Consider the following 14,991-nt stretch of genomic DNA (forward strand, 5'->3'; position numbering starts at 1 on the left):
ATAGCTTTCTCTACCTTCAAAATTGTTTCTACCTACCGAATTCATTATAGCCATGCCCGCAGCCACCATATCTTCACCACCACGGCTGCCACCAAAGCTACCACAACCACTGAAGTTTCCTCTACTACCAAAGTGTCATTCCTACCAAAACTACCTCCACGACCGCCACTCACATCTCTAGAACTACTTTGACCTCTTTGGCTGGATGAAGCACTAGCCATCTCTTGCTTCAATAAGGCTTTCCTTATTTCATGATTGTGGCCATTCACAGGATGGTATTTCTGAATGACAGTATTATTCAGGGAGTCATGGTCATCAAAAGTTACGAAAGCAAAGCCCCTCTTCTTGCCACTGCCTCAGTCAGTCATGATTTCAGTCACTTTAATTTTCCCATACTGTTCAAAATGGTTTCTTAGGTGATGGTCTTCAGTGTCTTTTTTTTAATGCCACTACAATCTTTTTCACAGTTAAGCAGTTACTTGGTTTCTGAAGTTCTTCATTTGAGACAGCTCTGTTTGGTTCCACAACTCTTCCATCCACCTTGTATGGTGTATTCGTCCATTTTGATGCTGCTGATAAAGACATACTCAAGACTGGGTAATTTATAAAGGAAAAGAGGTTTAATGGACTTACAGTTCCATGTGGCTGGGGAGGTGTCACAATCATGGCAGAAGGTGAAAGGCACATCTTACATGGCAGCAAGCAAAGAACAAATGAGAACCAAGCAAAAGGGGTTTCCCTTTACAAAACCATCAGATCTCCTGAGATTTATTCACTACCATGAGAACAGTATGGGGAAAACTGCCCCCATGAATCAATTATCTCCCACTGAGTCCCTTCCATAACATGTAGGAATTATGGGAGCTACAATTCAAGATAAAATTTGGGTGGGGATACAGCAAAATCATATAAGATGGCTTTGCATTCATGGCTATATCTACCTCCATGGTGACATATGGGACAACCCAAAACCCCTAGAGTGCTTGCTGTTTGAGTCTCTCATTACTACACAGTCCATAAGAGTTCTCACTGCTCAAAATGGCTGTAGAAACGCTCATCAGTTATTTCAAAGATCAACTATGTGATGAAAAGCCTCTGTAGCTGTTCAGGCTTTTTAGGAGACTCTGACTTAGACATGGCTGCTATGGAAAGAGAGACTTTAATGATGTTTCTGCAGCAGCATCCATGGGGAGAAAGCTAGTCTACTTATTTAAATTTGCCCTATATTCATAACTCTTCATCCCTTCCTGAATTTGAGCTTCCACCTGGTATCATTTTCCTTCTGCCTGAAAAACATGCCTGTAGTATTTCACTTAGTGCAGTTCTACTGGCTTCAAATTATGTTTTCTGTGTCTGAGAATTATTTCACTTTATTCTTGAAATATTTTTGCTACAATTTTGGGTTGGAAGTTATAATTTGGGGGTTGCAATTTTGGGTTGGAAGCCATTTTCTTTGATCACTTGGAATAAATTTTTCTCTCATCTTTGGCTTCTATTACCTCTGTTTAAAAGTCAGGTATTTGCCTAATTGTTGCTCTTTTGAAGGCAACCTGCCTTTTCTGTTGTGCCTTCTGACTGCTTTAAAAGTTACTTTCTCTTTGGTTTTTAACATTTTTGGTGAGGTACCTGGTTGTTTATCTTGTTTGAGGTTTATAGGGCTTCTTGAATCTGTGAATTAATGTCTTTCAGTTTTGGAAAATTGTCCTTCATTATTTCTTCAAATAATTCCTACACATTCTCCTTTCTTTTTCCTAGGATTTCACTTAAGCCTTCTCACTGTGTCCTCTGTTTCTCATCTTTCTTTCTAATGTTCCATCCCTTTGTTTCTCTTTGCTTCATTCTGAATACTTTCTTACAGATCAATATCCAGGGTACTGGTTCTCTTTAACTGTCTAGTCAGCTGTTAAATCAATTGTTGCTAATTTCACTTATTTCCCAGTTCTTGTAGTTTCTGTTTGGTTCTTTATCATGGTCTCTTTGAACAAAAAAAGTATGGTTAAAGTCTATATCTAAAAACTAACATCTGAAGTGCACGTGAGTTTTATTTTCAGTTATCTGTTTGATTGTTTTCTTGTCTCTGAGTGCCTGGTTATTTTTTACTGTGTGTCAGACATTGTATTTGCAAAAGTGTTGTAGAGGCTGGGCATGGTGGCTCATGCTGTAATCCCAGCACTTTTGGCGGCTGAGGTGGGTGGATCACCTGAAGTCAGGAGTTCGAGACCAGCCTGGCCAACGTGGTGAAACCCTGTCTCTACTAAAAATATAAAAATTAGCAGGGTCTGGTGGCAGGTGCCTGTAGTCCCAGCTACTTGGGAGGCTGAGGCAGAAGAATCACTTGAACCCGGGAGGCGGAGGCTGCAGTGAGCCGAGATCACGCCACTGCACTCCAGCCTGGGCAACAGAATGAGACTCTGTCTCAAAGAAAAAAAAAGTTGTAAAAGTAATTTTCAGCTTGGTATAATATTTTCTTCCAAACGGAATTTGTTTTTATTTTGCTAGTCATCTGGGGCGTTGATACTCTGGGATCACCTTAATCTAATTTTATCCACACAGTATGTAGGAGAATACTAACCCTGCACAGACGGTGATGGTGATGTGGAATATACTAAAGCCTAGAACGCACCTCCTATGGTAAGTAGGGAGATATACAATGAGATTTCAGTATTATCTGTGCAGCTATTTGTTTGAAAATCACTGCATGACCAGGAAACATTTTAATTGCTTTGCAAATATTATTAATGTAATTCTTATAACAGTGATTTGGAAGTGAATATTATTATCCCTGTTACTAGATGTGAAACTGAGGCAAAAAGGAGTTAGGTAACTTGGACAACAGTACACAGCTTTAAATAGACCTGGGCTTTGAATCCAAATAGTAAGAGATGATGCTGTTGAGGTGAATTTAGACTTTGCACACTATATTATTCTGAGAAATGGTAAATTTTGGAATTATGGGGGAGGGAAGTTAGGAGTGGCATTTTTTACTTTGTCTGATGATTATAAATTTTAAGCTGCATTATCTATGTGCCACTTTGATAGTGGTGCTGGAGTGTTTAGGAGAAAATTGCAGTAGTAGTTGTTATATAGGGAAGGGGACACGCCAGGAAAGATCTCAGTTTGTGTTCACTCATTGCTGCAGTTCAGAATTGGGAGGAGGCGGAATTGTGGATTAAATGTGGGGTCTCTAAAGACTCTTTTGCACTGAGAGCAGCAAGTATGAAGAAATTACATCTTAGAATCAGAGTTTGTGCTGGATTCATGCGTGGGATTTGTTGATTGTGTTTCTCTCCACAATGACTGCTCAGGCTGCTTCAGCATGAAGAGTTGGCTCAGTACCCAGAGAGTGTTTGATTAGCTAAGTTAGGATGCAAAAAGCCACACACTATAGAGGAAATTTACCCTGGAATAAATGTAGATCATTTAGTCAAATTGCTATATTCTCAGCATGTTAAGACTTCCCTGTAAGAAAGTGCCACAGGAGCTTTCTTAGAAGTACAAGTAAACAGAACTTACTTTCCAGGAAACCTGAAAAGCATGACCTAACATGTGATTCAGGATCAGCCAACATGACCTTGGAGGAAAAGAGCCTCTAAAAAAAGAAACGTCCTGAATGAGTCATGAAACTGATCCTATAGGGGGTTTTATGAGTCAAAACTCTTGGTTGCAAATGACAGAAATCAGATTCAAGCCTAATCAGAGGCATCAAAGTGGGGGAGGGGTGGGCAGCACAAATTACTGTCTTTGGCTTGACTACATTGCATATCGGTATAAATTTGTGCTTGCTGGAGTTGGACAGAGACCCAAAATGTTTTCAGCAGGTCTAAATATACTTCAAAGATTCTGAACTTAAAGGGGAGTGGAGGAATGTATTGGCTCATGATACTGGGAACAACAGGCATGGCACTAATTCACAACTGACTGGGTCCGGTCCAGAGTCTGAAAAATTACCACTGCTGATCTTGCATCATCAACCCACTCTTGATGTCTGCCCCTCTCTTTGTGGGCGTGTTAACTTCTACTGCACCTGTGCTTCTCCCGTATTGCTATGGAAGAGGGACACAGGCATCGTTCACTCTTCCTCGATTAGTCAGCCCTGGGTCAGGTATTTATGAACAATCTACTACTGCATAACATATTACTCTAAAAATTAGCAGCTTAAGACAAACATTTATCATCTCCGTTTCTGAGGGACAGGAATCTGGGAGCAGCTTAGCTGGGTCATTCTGGCTCAGGGTCTTTAATTGGGTTGCAGTTAAGGTATTGCCCAGGGCTTCCATCATCTGAAGGAGCTGGAGAAAATGCTTCCAAACTCATTCATGAGGCTGTTGGTGGGAGGATTCAGTTCCTTGCCATATGAGCTCTCTGTGGGGCTATTCATACAGCACAGCAGCTGACTTCTTCAAGAGTGAGTGATCAGAGAGTGAAAGAAACCAAAATGGAAGCCACAGTGTCTTTTATAACCTCATATCAGAAGAGACACATCATAATTTCTGCTGTATTCTATTGGTTATACAGACCAGCCCTGGTACAGTGTGGGAAAGGACTGTACAAGAGTCTGGATACCAGGAAGTGATCATCAGGGGCTGTGGTAGGACCACTGCAGGCAGAACTCTAAGGTGGCCCCCAAGATTCTTGCCCCCAGTGTACACACTGTGTAATTCTCTACCTTTTAATGTGGGCTGCACCTGTGAATATGATTGGATAGTCACTGCTTTGATACGGTTACCTTTCATAACAAAGGTAAAGGAATTTTGCAGATATAATTAGCAATAGCAATAGATTTTTGAATTAACCACAAAAGGGATTATTTGGGTGGCCCTGACCAAGTCCAGTGAGTCCTTTAGCAGAGACTCAAAGACTTAAAGCAGTGGCCCCTGATGGCCTTGAAGAAGGAAACTGGGATGATGTGAAATGGTGGGTGTCTCTAGGGTCTGAGGGCCTCAGTGCTACCGCTGCAAGGAACTGAATTCTGCCAACAATAAGTGAGCTTGGAAGGGGATCCCAAGCCTCAGATGAGACTGGAACCCTGGCTGACAGCTCGACGGCAGCCTGGTAAAAACCCTGAGTATAGGACCAAGCTGAGCTGTGCCAAGATGCCTAATCCACAGAGATAGTAAGATAATAAATGTATGCCATTTACCTGCTAAACTTAGGGCATTTCGTTGTTCAGCATATAAACATATATAATACCTGCTTGTGAAAGATAAGGGTTGGGTGAAGGTCTTCTCTGTCCATATTTCCTCAAATTGTGAATTGTGGCGAGGTCCCCAAGGAAAGAAAGTGCTGTTAGAGGGACAAGGGGAATGCAAAGGCTGCTAGGCAAACAGTCTACAGCTGCCACAGTTTATTAGGGTGTTTCAAACCTGGACACCCCAGCCGGTTCGAGAATATGTCATCAAGCAAACAGTGCTCTCCACTGCCGTCTAGAACATTGTTCTCAAAATGTGGTCTGTGTACAACTGGTGAGGGAAATCTCTGGAGTGTTTGTTAAAATGCAGGCTCCTAGGTCTCACTGCAGATATATTGACTCAACCTCTATGGGGATTTGTATTTTTATTTATCATTTCATAGTTTTTATATTTTGAAGATTTTTCAAAATCAAAAAAAAGTTGAAGGAAACAGAAGTGTGAGCATTTGTTTGCCTTTCACTGAGGTTCATCCATTGTTAATATTTTATCCCATTTTCTCCTCATATACATATTTATGTATATAATTTTATTGCAGAACCATTTGAAAGTAAGTTACAGTAATAATGACATTTCACCCCTAAACACTTTAGTACATATAGCCTACAAATAAAAACTACCTCATATAATCACATGCCCTTCTCACACTGTAGAAATGAAACACTGATGTATTAGATAAAATACAGTGAAATTTTTCCAATAGGCCTCAAAATGCCCTTTGGAGTATTGCTTCTCAAAATTTGATCCTTGGACTTGTAGCATAGCACCAGCATATTTCAATAAGAACCCAGTGAGTGACAAGCACACCCATTTGCCCTGTAGCAAGTTTTTGATTGAAGATCTAATCAAAGATTGTATTACATCTGGCTATCAAATTTTCTTTACTCTTTAGCATCTCTGAGCTAGAATAGTCCATTTTTTCCTTACTCTTTCTTCCTCTGCTGCCTGCCTTCCCCTCCCCATTCTACCTTGATGAAAACAATCGTGAAATTTTAAAACACTCCCATGCTTTTGAAACTAACCACATAAAGTTGTATAAGTGCTTAATGACTGGTACAAGCAAGATGGAGAGGAATCTTGTGGCAAGCGAGATCACTAAAAGTTGACTGAGGTTTCATGAAAGACGTGGCATTTCTGTAGATCTTAAAATTGTAGACCAAGTTAGTTTCTTTTGACTAACTAGTCTAGGAAACAAAGGACATTCACTTTAAAAGGTAAGCTGGAGCCAACTGAGGAATTTGGTTCAAAAGCAATCAAAATTTTAATTTTTAAAAATAATTTCCAGACTCAGAAAAATGTTAAAAATAATTTCCAGACTCAGAAAAATGGAGGCTACTTAACTGGGCACAATTACCTCCAGGGGGTGGGACTAGTGAGTTCCAATATTTTAGTGTATTTTATGTAACTCCTTTGTAAAAAGGCATTATTGTAAAATTCTGACTTGCATTATAAATTTCATATGAGAATTTTCCATAACAGTAAAAATCCATTAAATTAAAAATCATTTCATAAATGATGTACATTTGCATATCATAGTTCTCTTTCTTCCCTGTCATTGGACATTTAAGTTGCTTCCAAATCTTCACTGCAATAAGAAGCCTGTTCATACAATCATTACATCTCTGATTATTATAACAGAGTCCTAACAGTAGAGTTGCTGAGACAAAGCTTACAATAGACTCAAACTGGAGTGTGTGCCCAACTCATGCAAATTCACTTGCAGGCTCTGATAGTGCTATCATTCTCAGTCTCAACCCTGACCATTCTGAGCCAGTAATAGAATATCTAGATTCAAGTTGGGTGAAAAGAAACCTGGAAAGCTGACATACAAAAGGGGACTTTCAGGTGAGGATCTGGTGCAAAGATATCAGGCTTCTAAGCTGGGTTTTGATGTTGCTTCTCCTGTTCCTCTCCTTCCTGAAGCTGGTTTCTGTAGCCCTTCCTTAGGTTGTGTGAGCAACCTTAGACTCCTTCCCTCAAAACTCCATGGTTTGCTTGTTATTCTGGGTTCCTTTCTGTTGACAACAAAAAAAGAAACCCCCAAATAATATTGATGGTGGATTGTATATGATAGACACCTATAGAAAGGTAATATTTGGAATTAGTCATTGGACTTTATTGGGATAAAAGGCAGTAAGGCTCCATTCTGTGTTCTGGTGCAGAAATTTAAGAGCTCATGGTAAGTGATGGCCAAACAGCTAGTCCATCTATCACCCTCAGGCAACTGGGCATCTCTTTGGAAGTGAAACCTTGGGTGTCTGGATAGCTGATACCAAAATCAAGAGAATGGAGGCTGATGAAGCACCCTGACTTCATAAATTATGTGGCTAATTCTGGTCCAGAGTCACATAGTCATTAAGTAGAGGTGACGTGATTCAAACCCACACAATCTCATGTCATAACCTTAATTCTCAACCACTTCTTTTTATTCCTTGCAAAAAGCAGCAAAGTCTCTTTTATATGAAAAGAAGTGAATGCCAATGGCTCTTACCCATAGAGTTGTCAGATTTAGCAATTAAAAATACAAGATTCCCAGTTAAATTTGAATTTCAGTATGTCTGAGGGCTAGGATATTCTTGTACTAAAAAATTATTAGTTTATCTGAATTCAAATTCAACTGGACATCCTGGATTTTATCTTGCAACCCTATGTGGTCCAACCCTATATGTCTTTTCAGTGTTGCTGTCTCAGTAACCAAAAAAAAAAAAAATTAATTTAAATTCAGCACATACATGCCTCAGAGGATAGAGAGGAAAAAAACATTTTAAGAGGAAATTTCAGAAATTCAGATCTCACTGAAATCATTGCTATAGTACTCACCAGTTAGTCTGTATTCAATGAGCTAGCCTAGACAGCCAGCTTTAATTTCAAGTTTGATGGCCTGGTGAGTGCAAACCATTGTTGAATGCTGTCCTACGCTAGATGACATTGAATTCCTTCCCCTTCATTATGCTGGGGTCTTTTTGGCTCAAAAGACTGTAAGAGCTAGTATTGATTTGGACACATGTATGTGTGTGTCTCTGACCCACCTATCTCTCATTCTGTTCTGCTTCAGGACCCAGAAGAATCTTTTCTTCCCATGGGAAGTAAATTGCAAAGGCAGGCCACAGAATCCTTTAAAATGCACATTACTGTTCTTCATAGGCCAAGACTACAGCTGGGAGGGTGCAATGAAAATGGGATTTCTAAACGAGCAGAGTTAGGAGGAGTCATGCTGAAAACAGGCAACTGCAGACTCCAAGTGGGTGTAGTCACAGATCCAAAGGCAATGCAATAATCAGGGCTCAGGAAATGGTCAGAGAAGCAGAAGTCTCTGGCTTAGATTAAACATGGAATCTTTGGGAACCAAATTGATGAGCCAGCCTTTAATGTCTGTGTTTTAGTTTTACTTTTTGATATAAAACAAAACCCAAAACTTTCATTCCCCAAGTGTCATCAGTGCTGTATCAATGCTGTGAAACTAGATGGGAATAAGGTATGAGTATTTGCATATATATCATTCAGTCCTTTGAAAATAGCCTAGGATGTGGTGTTGCTTCTGATCAACTATTTTAAATGTATGAGGTAAACAAATTACTGCCACTTGGCTCTCCTATTGTAATAGACTTTTTGAAAAAGGATGGGGAGCTGATTTGTGGATTCAGAAAGTTGTCAAGGATAGACATCCCTATTATATACTCAGAGACAAATGTTTTAATTATATCCCAGAGGGCCTATTATGAGTCACTTTAACTGATCCACAGGTATAGTCTATCCAGGAAAATAGTATCCACCAAGTACTTACAAGAGACGGGATTTAATTCAGGGAACTGGGAAATGAAATCAAAGATGGTGAGGAGTGCAGGTAACAGTAGGACGTCACTTTCATGCTGGAAGGATGCTATGGGATCCCAGGGGTGAGGCCACCTTATGGAAGCTGGAATGGCAGATTTGCCCATCAGGAGCTTGAGTCATGGAAAAGATGGAGCTGGTGCTAGAAAAGCTGTCCAGCATATCATTACTTAATCAGGTGATGATTCTCACTGCAACTGCTGTTCCATATGTTGTCTCCTCATTGGAGCAAATTAATGCAGTGACTAAGGCAGATCTGAATACTGAATGATTCCTGTGGCAAATCCTAATAGAATTGCAATAAAAGTTTCTAGATCTTGGAGAAAGGCTTTGCTCCCTTTAGCAAGTAATTATTCTTTTCAGGAAATGTATCTGAGTGAGTCAGTACACAGTGCATGAAGATGTTTGAGTTTTAGATTCTATGATCAGGGATCCAGGATCCACAAGAAAGCCAGGGACAAAGTTGAATGTGCCTGGCCACATTCCATCAAACCCCTAAAGAACAAATGAGCTGCATGAGCAGATTGTTTACATGCCCACTGAGCCCACCATACCGCTGTTTCATCCACAACCTGTGCTTGTGGCCTCATGGGGAGTCCCTTTAACAAGCTATTGAGTACAAAGGATGACTTTTCAGGATAACAACTACCACTGACTATAAGTAGATTTTGCAGCTTTAGAGCCTCTGACAGGGCTAACCCTAAAAGACGATGGAGAAGGGAAAGCCTCCCATTAGGTAAAATGTTGGGTAATACATGTCATTGGAACTTTACCTGAATGAAGATGAGGCCTAAAGTCAGGCTCTGTAACAAGTTCTTGGGCATGTTGGTCAAGAACATAGAAGAAGATTGACTATACGATTAAGAAAAAGGATGTCATCATGGAACATTCGAATGGATCCAGATCATGAGACAGTTAAGGAGTGTGTTGAGCAAGCATGCAAAGGAGGCTGAACTGACCTGATGGTATGAATGCCTATTCAAGTGATTGACAGCTGCTGCTTCGGCCTTTCTGATGAGCATCCAGATAGAACATGACTGAGGCAGCCACAAAAGTAGCAATAGGGGCTTTGTACAGACTCCACCACACAGTCTTTCCCTCATCAAAGCAGACCATGCTAATATGATAGCTGAGTGATCCATTTGTCAACCTTAGAGACCAGCCCACATCTCTGATATGGCATCATACCTAGTAAACACAGTGAACTCCTTGTTGTATTATATCTAGTTGCTCTCATTATGAAAGGAAACAGCATTCTCTTTTCCTACTTCCTCCCTGTTGTGCCCCTGCCAGTACTACCAATTGCGAACTTTCCAAATGCTTCATACACTATCTTGTTATCCCACCCAAATTGGCTATGAGGGGAGTTATTTGATCAAAAACAAAGAATGAAGGCAATGGACTAATTAAAATGTAATTCACTGTTTTATGTTCCCTATTTATGAAGTAGTTAGCCTTACGACATTGTGCAATGGTCACTAAAGACAGCACCACAATCTTAAAGGGGATCTTCTTCCATCTGATGACATAGCTACTCTGTAGAACACTGGTTAGGCTCTGAACTAGTGTTTGAAATAAGAAATACTTTCCCCACAATTAAAAGACATGGATCTAGGAACCAAAGAGTGAGGAGGGACTGATGTGTCTAACAATGATAACTAATTAACCTATTCCCAAAATTTTTACTTGCTGTCCTTCTTAGGGTGACCCATCTCTTGTTAGTACTTAAGGAATGCTTTCATCATGTAATATATACTGTGATTCTTCTAAATTGGAAGCTAAAACTGGTAATGTGGGCTCTTCCTGCTAGGGGACAACAAATGGCAGAAAGTGGGATACTGTGTTGGCTGAGGTGACTGACCTTGCCTAGTAAGGGGAGATGCAATACTGCTGTACAACTAGGTCTAGGAGGAATGTGAAAGGAACTCTGTGGATCCTTACTTTTCCTCATGTGCTCAGTGAGAAAGATTAATCAAAGATGATTGCCCTTCTATGCACAAGACCACTAGGAACTGGAACAGCTCAAGAACCAAGGTTCAGGTTATTCCATTAAAAAAAAAATGAAGGGCTGGCCAAAGGTAAGGAAATTACATTATGGGTAATAGCAAAGAGAACACCTAATACCAGTTCTGGCTTCGGGATAAATGGCAGAAAGAAAGATCTATTTCCTTGCTTGATGTGTCATGACTTAGCACAAAATGTTTTCTCTCCATATTTTACACACAGTGTGCTGGTGGTGGTAAAGTATGCCTTCTGGACCAGAGGTTGAAGCGGATTTGAGGGGAAATGGCATTACCAAGAGTAGTACTATTCTAAGTGGGAGGTCTGCAGACTGATGCTGGTGTGTGAACTGTTTAATACTGGTTCATGATGAGAGAAGTGCAGAACTAGAGTATTTAAAATTATGCTGTCAAGGTGGCATTAACATTTCTATGCCTATTGTATGTAATAAAAGCTGAGGCTTGCATTTGATGTTCTTTAATTTCATTTTTCTAGCAATTCATTTTTATTACATTTTCCCAATGAATTTGTCCATGACAGATTATAAACAGAAGTTTACTGCCGCTTTGCTACAGAGAGTTTGAGAAACACTGATCTTAATGAGCAGTGGCCTTGTAAAATATATTATAACTCCCAGATGCAGCAGCTGTGGGTAACTTTGGTAGCTTGCCACTGTGAAGATGAGTGAGCTTGCCATTGTTCATAGAGTATTTAGGTGGGTTAGGTGAAGGTATCTTTGTCTATGCAGAATCTACGTGTTTGTACAGTCAAAGTTGAATGAACAGAAATATACCAATGAGTTAACTGAGCAGCTTATATCTTGACGTCCTCCCTTAATCGCTGGATGTCCTAGTCACGGCCAACTTTCTCAAGAGTGGAAGTACATAACCAAAGCTCACCCTCCCCAGAAACTTTAGAAGGTGGAACAGAGACCTATCCAGGTGGAATTTGATTGGAACTGAGTCACCGTATGACAGAATCCAGGAAGTGTCCAGGGTTCCTGTGTTGACTTTCTTGGAATTGTCTGGGCCTTTGCTCTTTTTGGTGCTTGCTCATTCTTCCTTGAGTTCTGGAGTTACCAGTGTCCTTCTAATTTCCTTCTTGCTTATGTCCTAAACCTGTTTGTTGCTTGTCACTAAACTCACCTTAAATGATACAAAAGGTCTTGCAATTTTAAAGGCATTTGAAAAATATCACCAAGTTGCTTTCCAGGAACTTAATTATCAGTGTATGGCCTCACCAATAATATAAGCCACTGTCTCCAGGTATTTTTCTCAGAACTGAATATAAAATGTATATAAGTGTATGTACAAACGCACACACACATATGTATATATGTAGCGATACCTGTCTATATATATAGAAATATATATCATAGATATCTAAATTTGATATCTATGTATCATATATCATAGATATATAGATTTGATATCTATATATCTTTGACATTCTGCCAGGTAGGACATTAGGACTTTAAAATATTTCATATATTTGAATATTATTGAAGGTGAAATTGTAGGAGATATGAGGTGTCAGTACACTTTTATGTGCAAGTTATAGAAACACATTTCAAATGAACTTAAGCAGAGGGATTTTATTAGCATTACATAGAATAGCAGGTTACTGGGGAAGTTTATAGAATTGAATTAAGAAGCATGGGAACCAAGTTATGAGGACATGCTTGTTGGGGGGCACTCATGTGTGCTCCCGTGCACTTGACTGTTTACCATCAAGCACTCACCCTCAGCCTTCCTGTTCACTTCTCATCATTGATTGATTTCTTTCTGTTGAAGTTCTCTTTGTGTGGCAGGAATTATTGCTGCCAGCAGTTCCAAATATATGTTTTCTCTCTACAAGGCTAGCAGAAAGAGCCCTTGTTTAATTTGCAGTAAGTAGTACTCTGGCCCTTCTTGGATCACATGTCCCCCTCCCACCTTGAACAGGTTGCCATGATTATTCACACGTGGATTAGTTAGCCTATCCTTAGATGGAGTGGTGGAGCAGACCATTGTGATCAACAGTGGTTAATAATCCCTCCAGAATGAGATACAACAGGGAGGGAGGGTTGTCCTGGAGGCAGGATTTCTGGGCATTCATAAATGTCCCCTACACACTTAGCAAGAGCTCTTGCCTTTTGGGCAGATGGATTACATATTCAAATCAATGTTTTCAGGAGACTAAGATGGCAATGGTACATAAGTAGCTTGATCATATAATTTATCATTCAAACTGGGACACTTTTGAAAGTAAAAGAGGCGACTATTAATAATTAATGGAATGCCTGTTTGCCACAGGAAAGCTGAGCAACTGAAAGCAGACAGACGATTTTGGAGTTGTTGCACTAACTTCTGATGTGATACAGGTCTAACAATAGTTATGACTATAAAACCATACAGTTTTACAATCACTATCAACCACTTGCTGAGAGAAAATAACTTTTTGGAACCAGGGATAAGACTCACAAAAAGGTCAAGATTCACAAAAAGATTAAGTCTACACTGAAATAAACTATCAGCTTCTCCATAGTTGGTTCTCAGGGGAATCACCTTGGGGTGGTGATGTGACCTGTGAGATTTCACAGTAGAGTGGTTAGTAGAAGGCCTCAAAGTCATAAGCCCAACTTAATTTAGTCTTGACTTTGCTGTTTGTCAATTGTAAGCTTGAGCAAATTACTTAACCTCTCTGAACCTCAATGTCTTCATCTATAAAATGGAAATTATAATACTTCATGTGATTGTGCCTAGAATTATGGTGTATTATTATATGCTATATTAGTATATAGCATATTATATATATATAAATGTAATGCATATATTAGTATATGTTTAGTAATACTGAAAGGTTGCATTAATACTACCAAAAGGGTTAATAAGATGCAAGAGAAAAAAGAAAATTATTGATTTTTCTTTTAGCAGGTAAAATCTCCTAGTAAACATTGTTCATTGATTCTTTCTTCCATCTGTTTTTACTTACGTGATCTGCTCCTCTGATGTGACAATTCCTCCTGCCAAACTTACCACAAGTACAAAAGAACACTCCGTTTGTTGGCCAGGGAAGAGTGGCTGGACCTCTCTCATTTGGTTTAAAGATGTCTTTGGTTTGTCAGGTGTGTCACTTGGTGCCTTTCAAAAATAGTTTCAGGACTGGTAAGAAAGAAAAATCTGGTTCAAAAGACTTTAAATAGTGAGCATGGAGTGAGGAGTGGCAACAGATGTGGCCCCAAATAAGACTTGGATGGTAAAGGTAGATGGGAATTAGGATCATAACTAAAGAGGACAACAGGGTCAAGGAATGTTACTCAGTGTGTGGGAGCCTGGGGAAAGAGCCGTCTGTGAAGGGCCAGGCGGATTAGGAGGAGGGCTAAGGTTTAGGGAAAGATAGGAAGGGAGAGAATTGAGGCAAGGAGGAATTGCCAGAGATGGGTTAAATAGGGAGGAGCGTAGATGACAGAATTTCTGTTTCTCAAAGAAGGTGGTAGCTGATCTTTAGACAGTAAGAGATTGGAAGCCAATGCAAGGAGATTCATTCTCTAGTGATTCATGCTGGGCCTGGATCTCACTGCCTGAGCAGATGGGGGCGTGGGTAAAGATGCCCCACTTAAAGAAATCGTCTTATTCTATAAATCGCTCAGCATTGGTTACACATGCTCCCTCTCTCGCCTAAATTTGCCAGTCTTTACTAAACTCAGAAAACTTTGTTGGAGAATTTCTAGTTTTAGAAACAAATAGAACTGAACAAAGGTTGACCTACCTGGTATATCTGGGCAGCTTGATTTATATAAACAGACCAACATACCCATCTGTTCAAATGCATCAAACTCAAGTTCTCTGCATTTGAAAGTCTGTATACCAAATTAAAGCTTTTATATGGTCCCTTCTTTAGTCTTAACTTTAGTGTTGAATTTATAAAGTTAAGGCATTGAAACACATATAGTTATGTCATAAGATGTCAAATTCATTTTTCCTACAAATAT

General features: G+C 39.7%; 1 protein-coding gene across 2 annotated transcripts in view; it reads left to right on the top strand.

Annotated features, from left to right (window-relative positions):
* Window positions 1-14,991, top strand: part of HHLA2 (HHLA2 member of B7 family) — a 140,439-nt gene that overhangs the window by 94,341 nt on the left and 31,107 nt on the right. The window contains exon 3 of one of the 2 annotated variants that reach the window (XM_063661597.1): window positions 2,554-2,631. The exons of the other annotated variant lie outside the window; for it this stretch is intronic. The gene's annotated coding sequence lies outside the window, so the exon portion shown is untranslated. The remainder of the gene's footprint in view (window positions 1-2,553; window positions 2,632-14,991) is intronic. 2 annotated transcript variants of the gene reach the window in all.

Source organism: Pongo pygmaeus, chromosome 2 (genome assembly GCF_028885625.2).
Source record: "Pongo pygmaeus isolate AG05252 chromosome 2, NHGRI_mPonPyg2-v2.0_pri, whole genome shotgun sequence".
Taxonomy (NCBI): domain Eukaryota; kingdom Metazoa; phylum Chordata; class Mammalia; order Primates; family Hominidae; genus Pongo; species Pongo pygmaeus.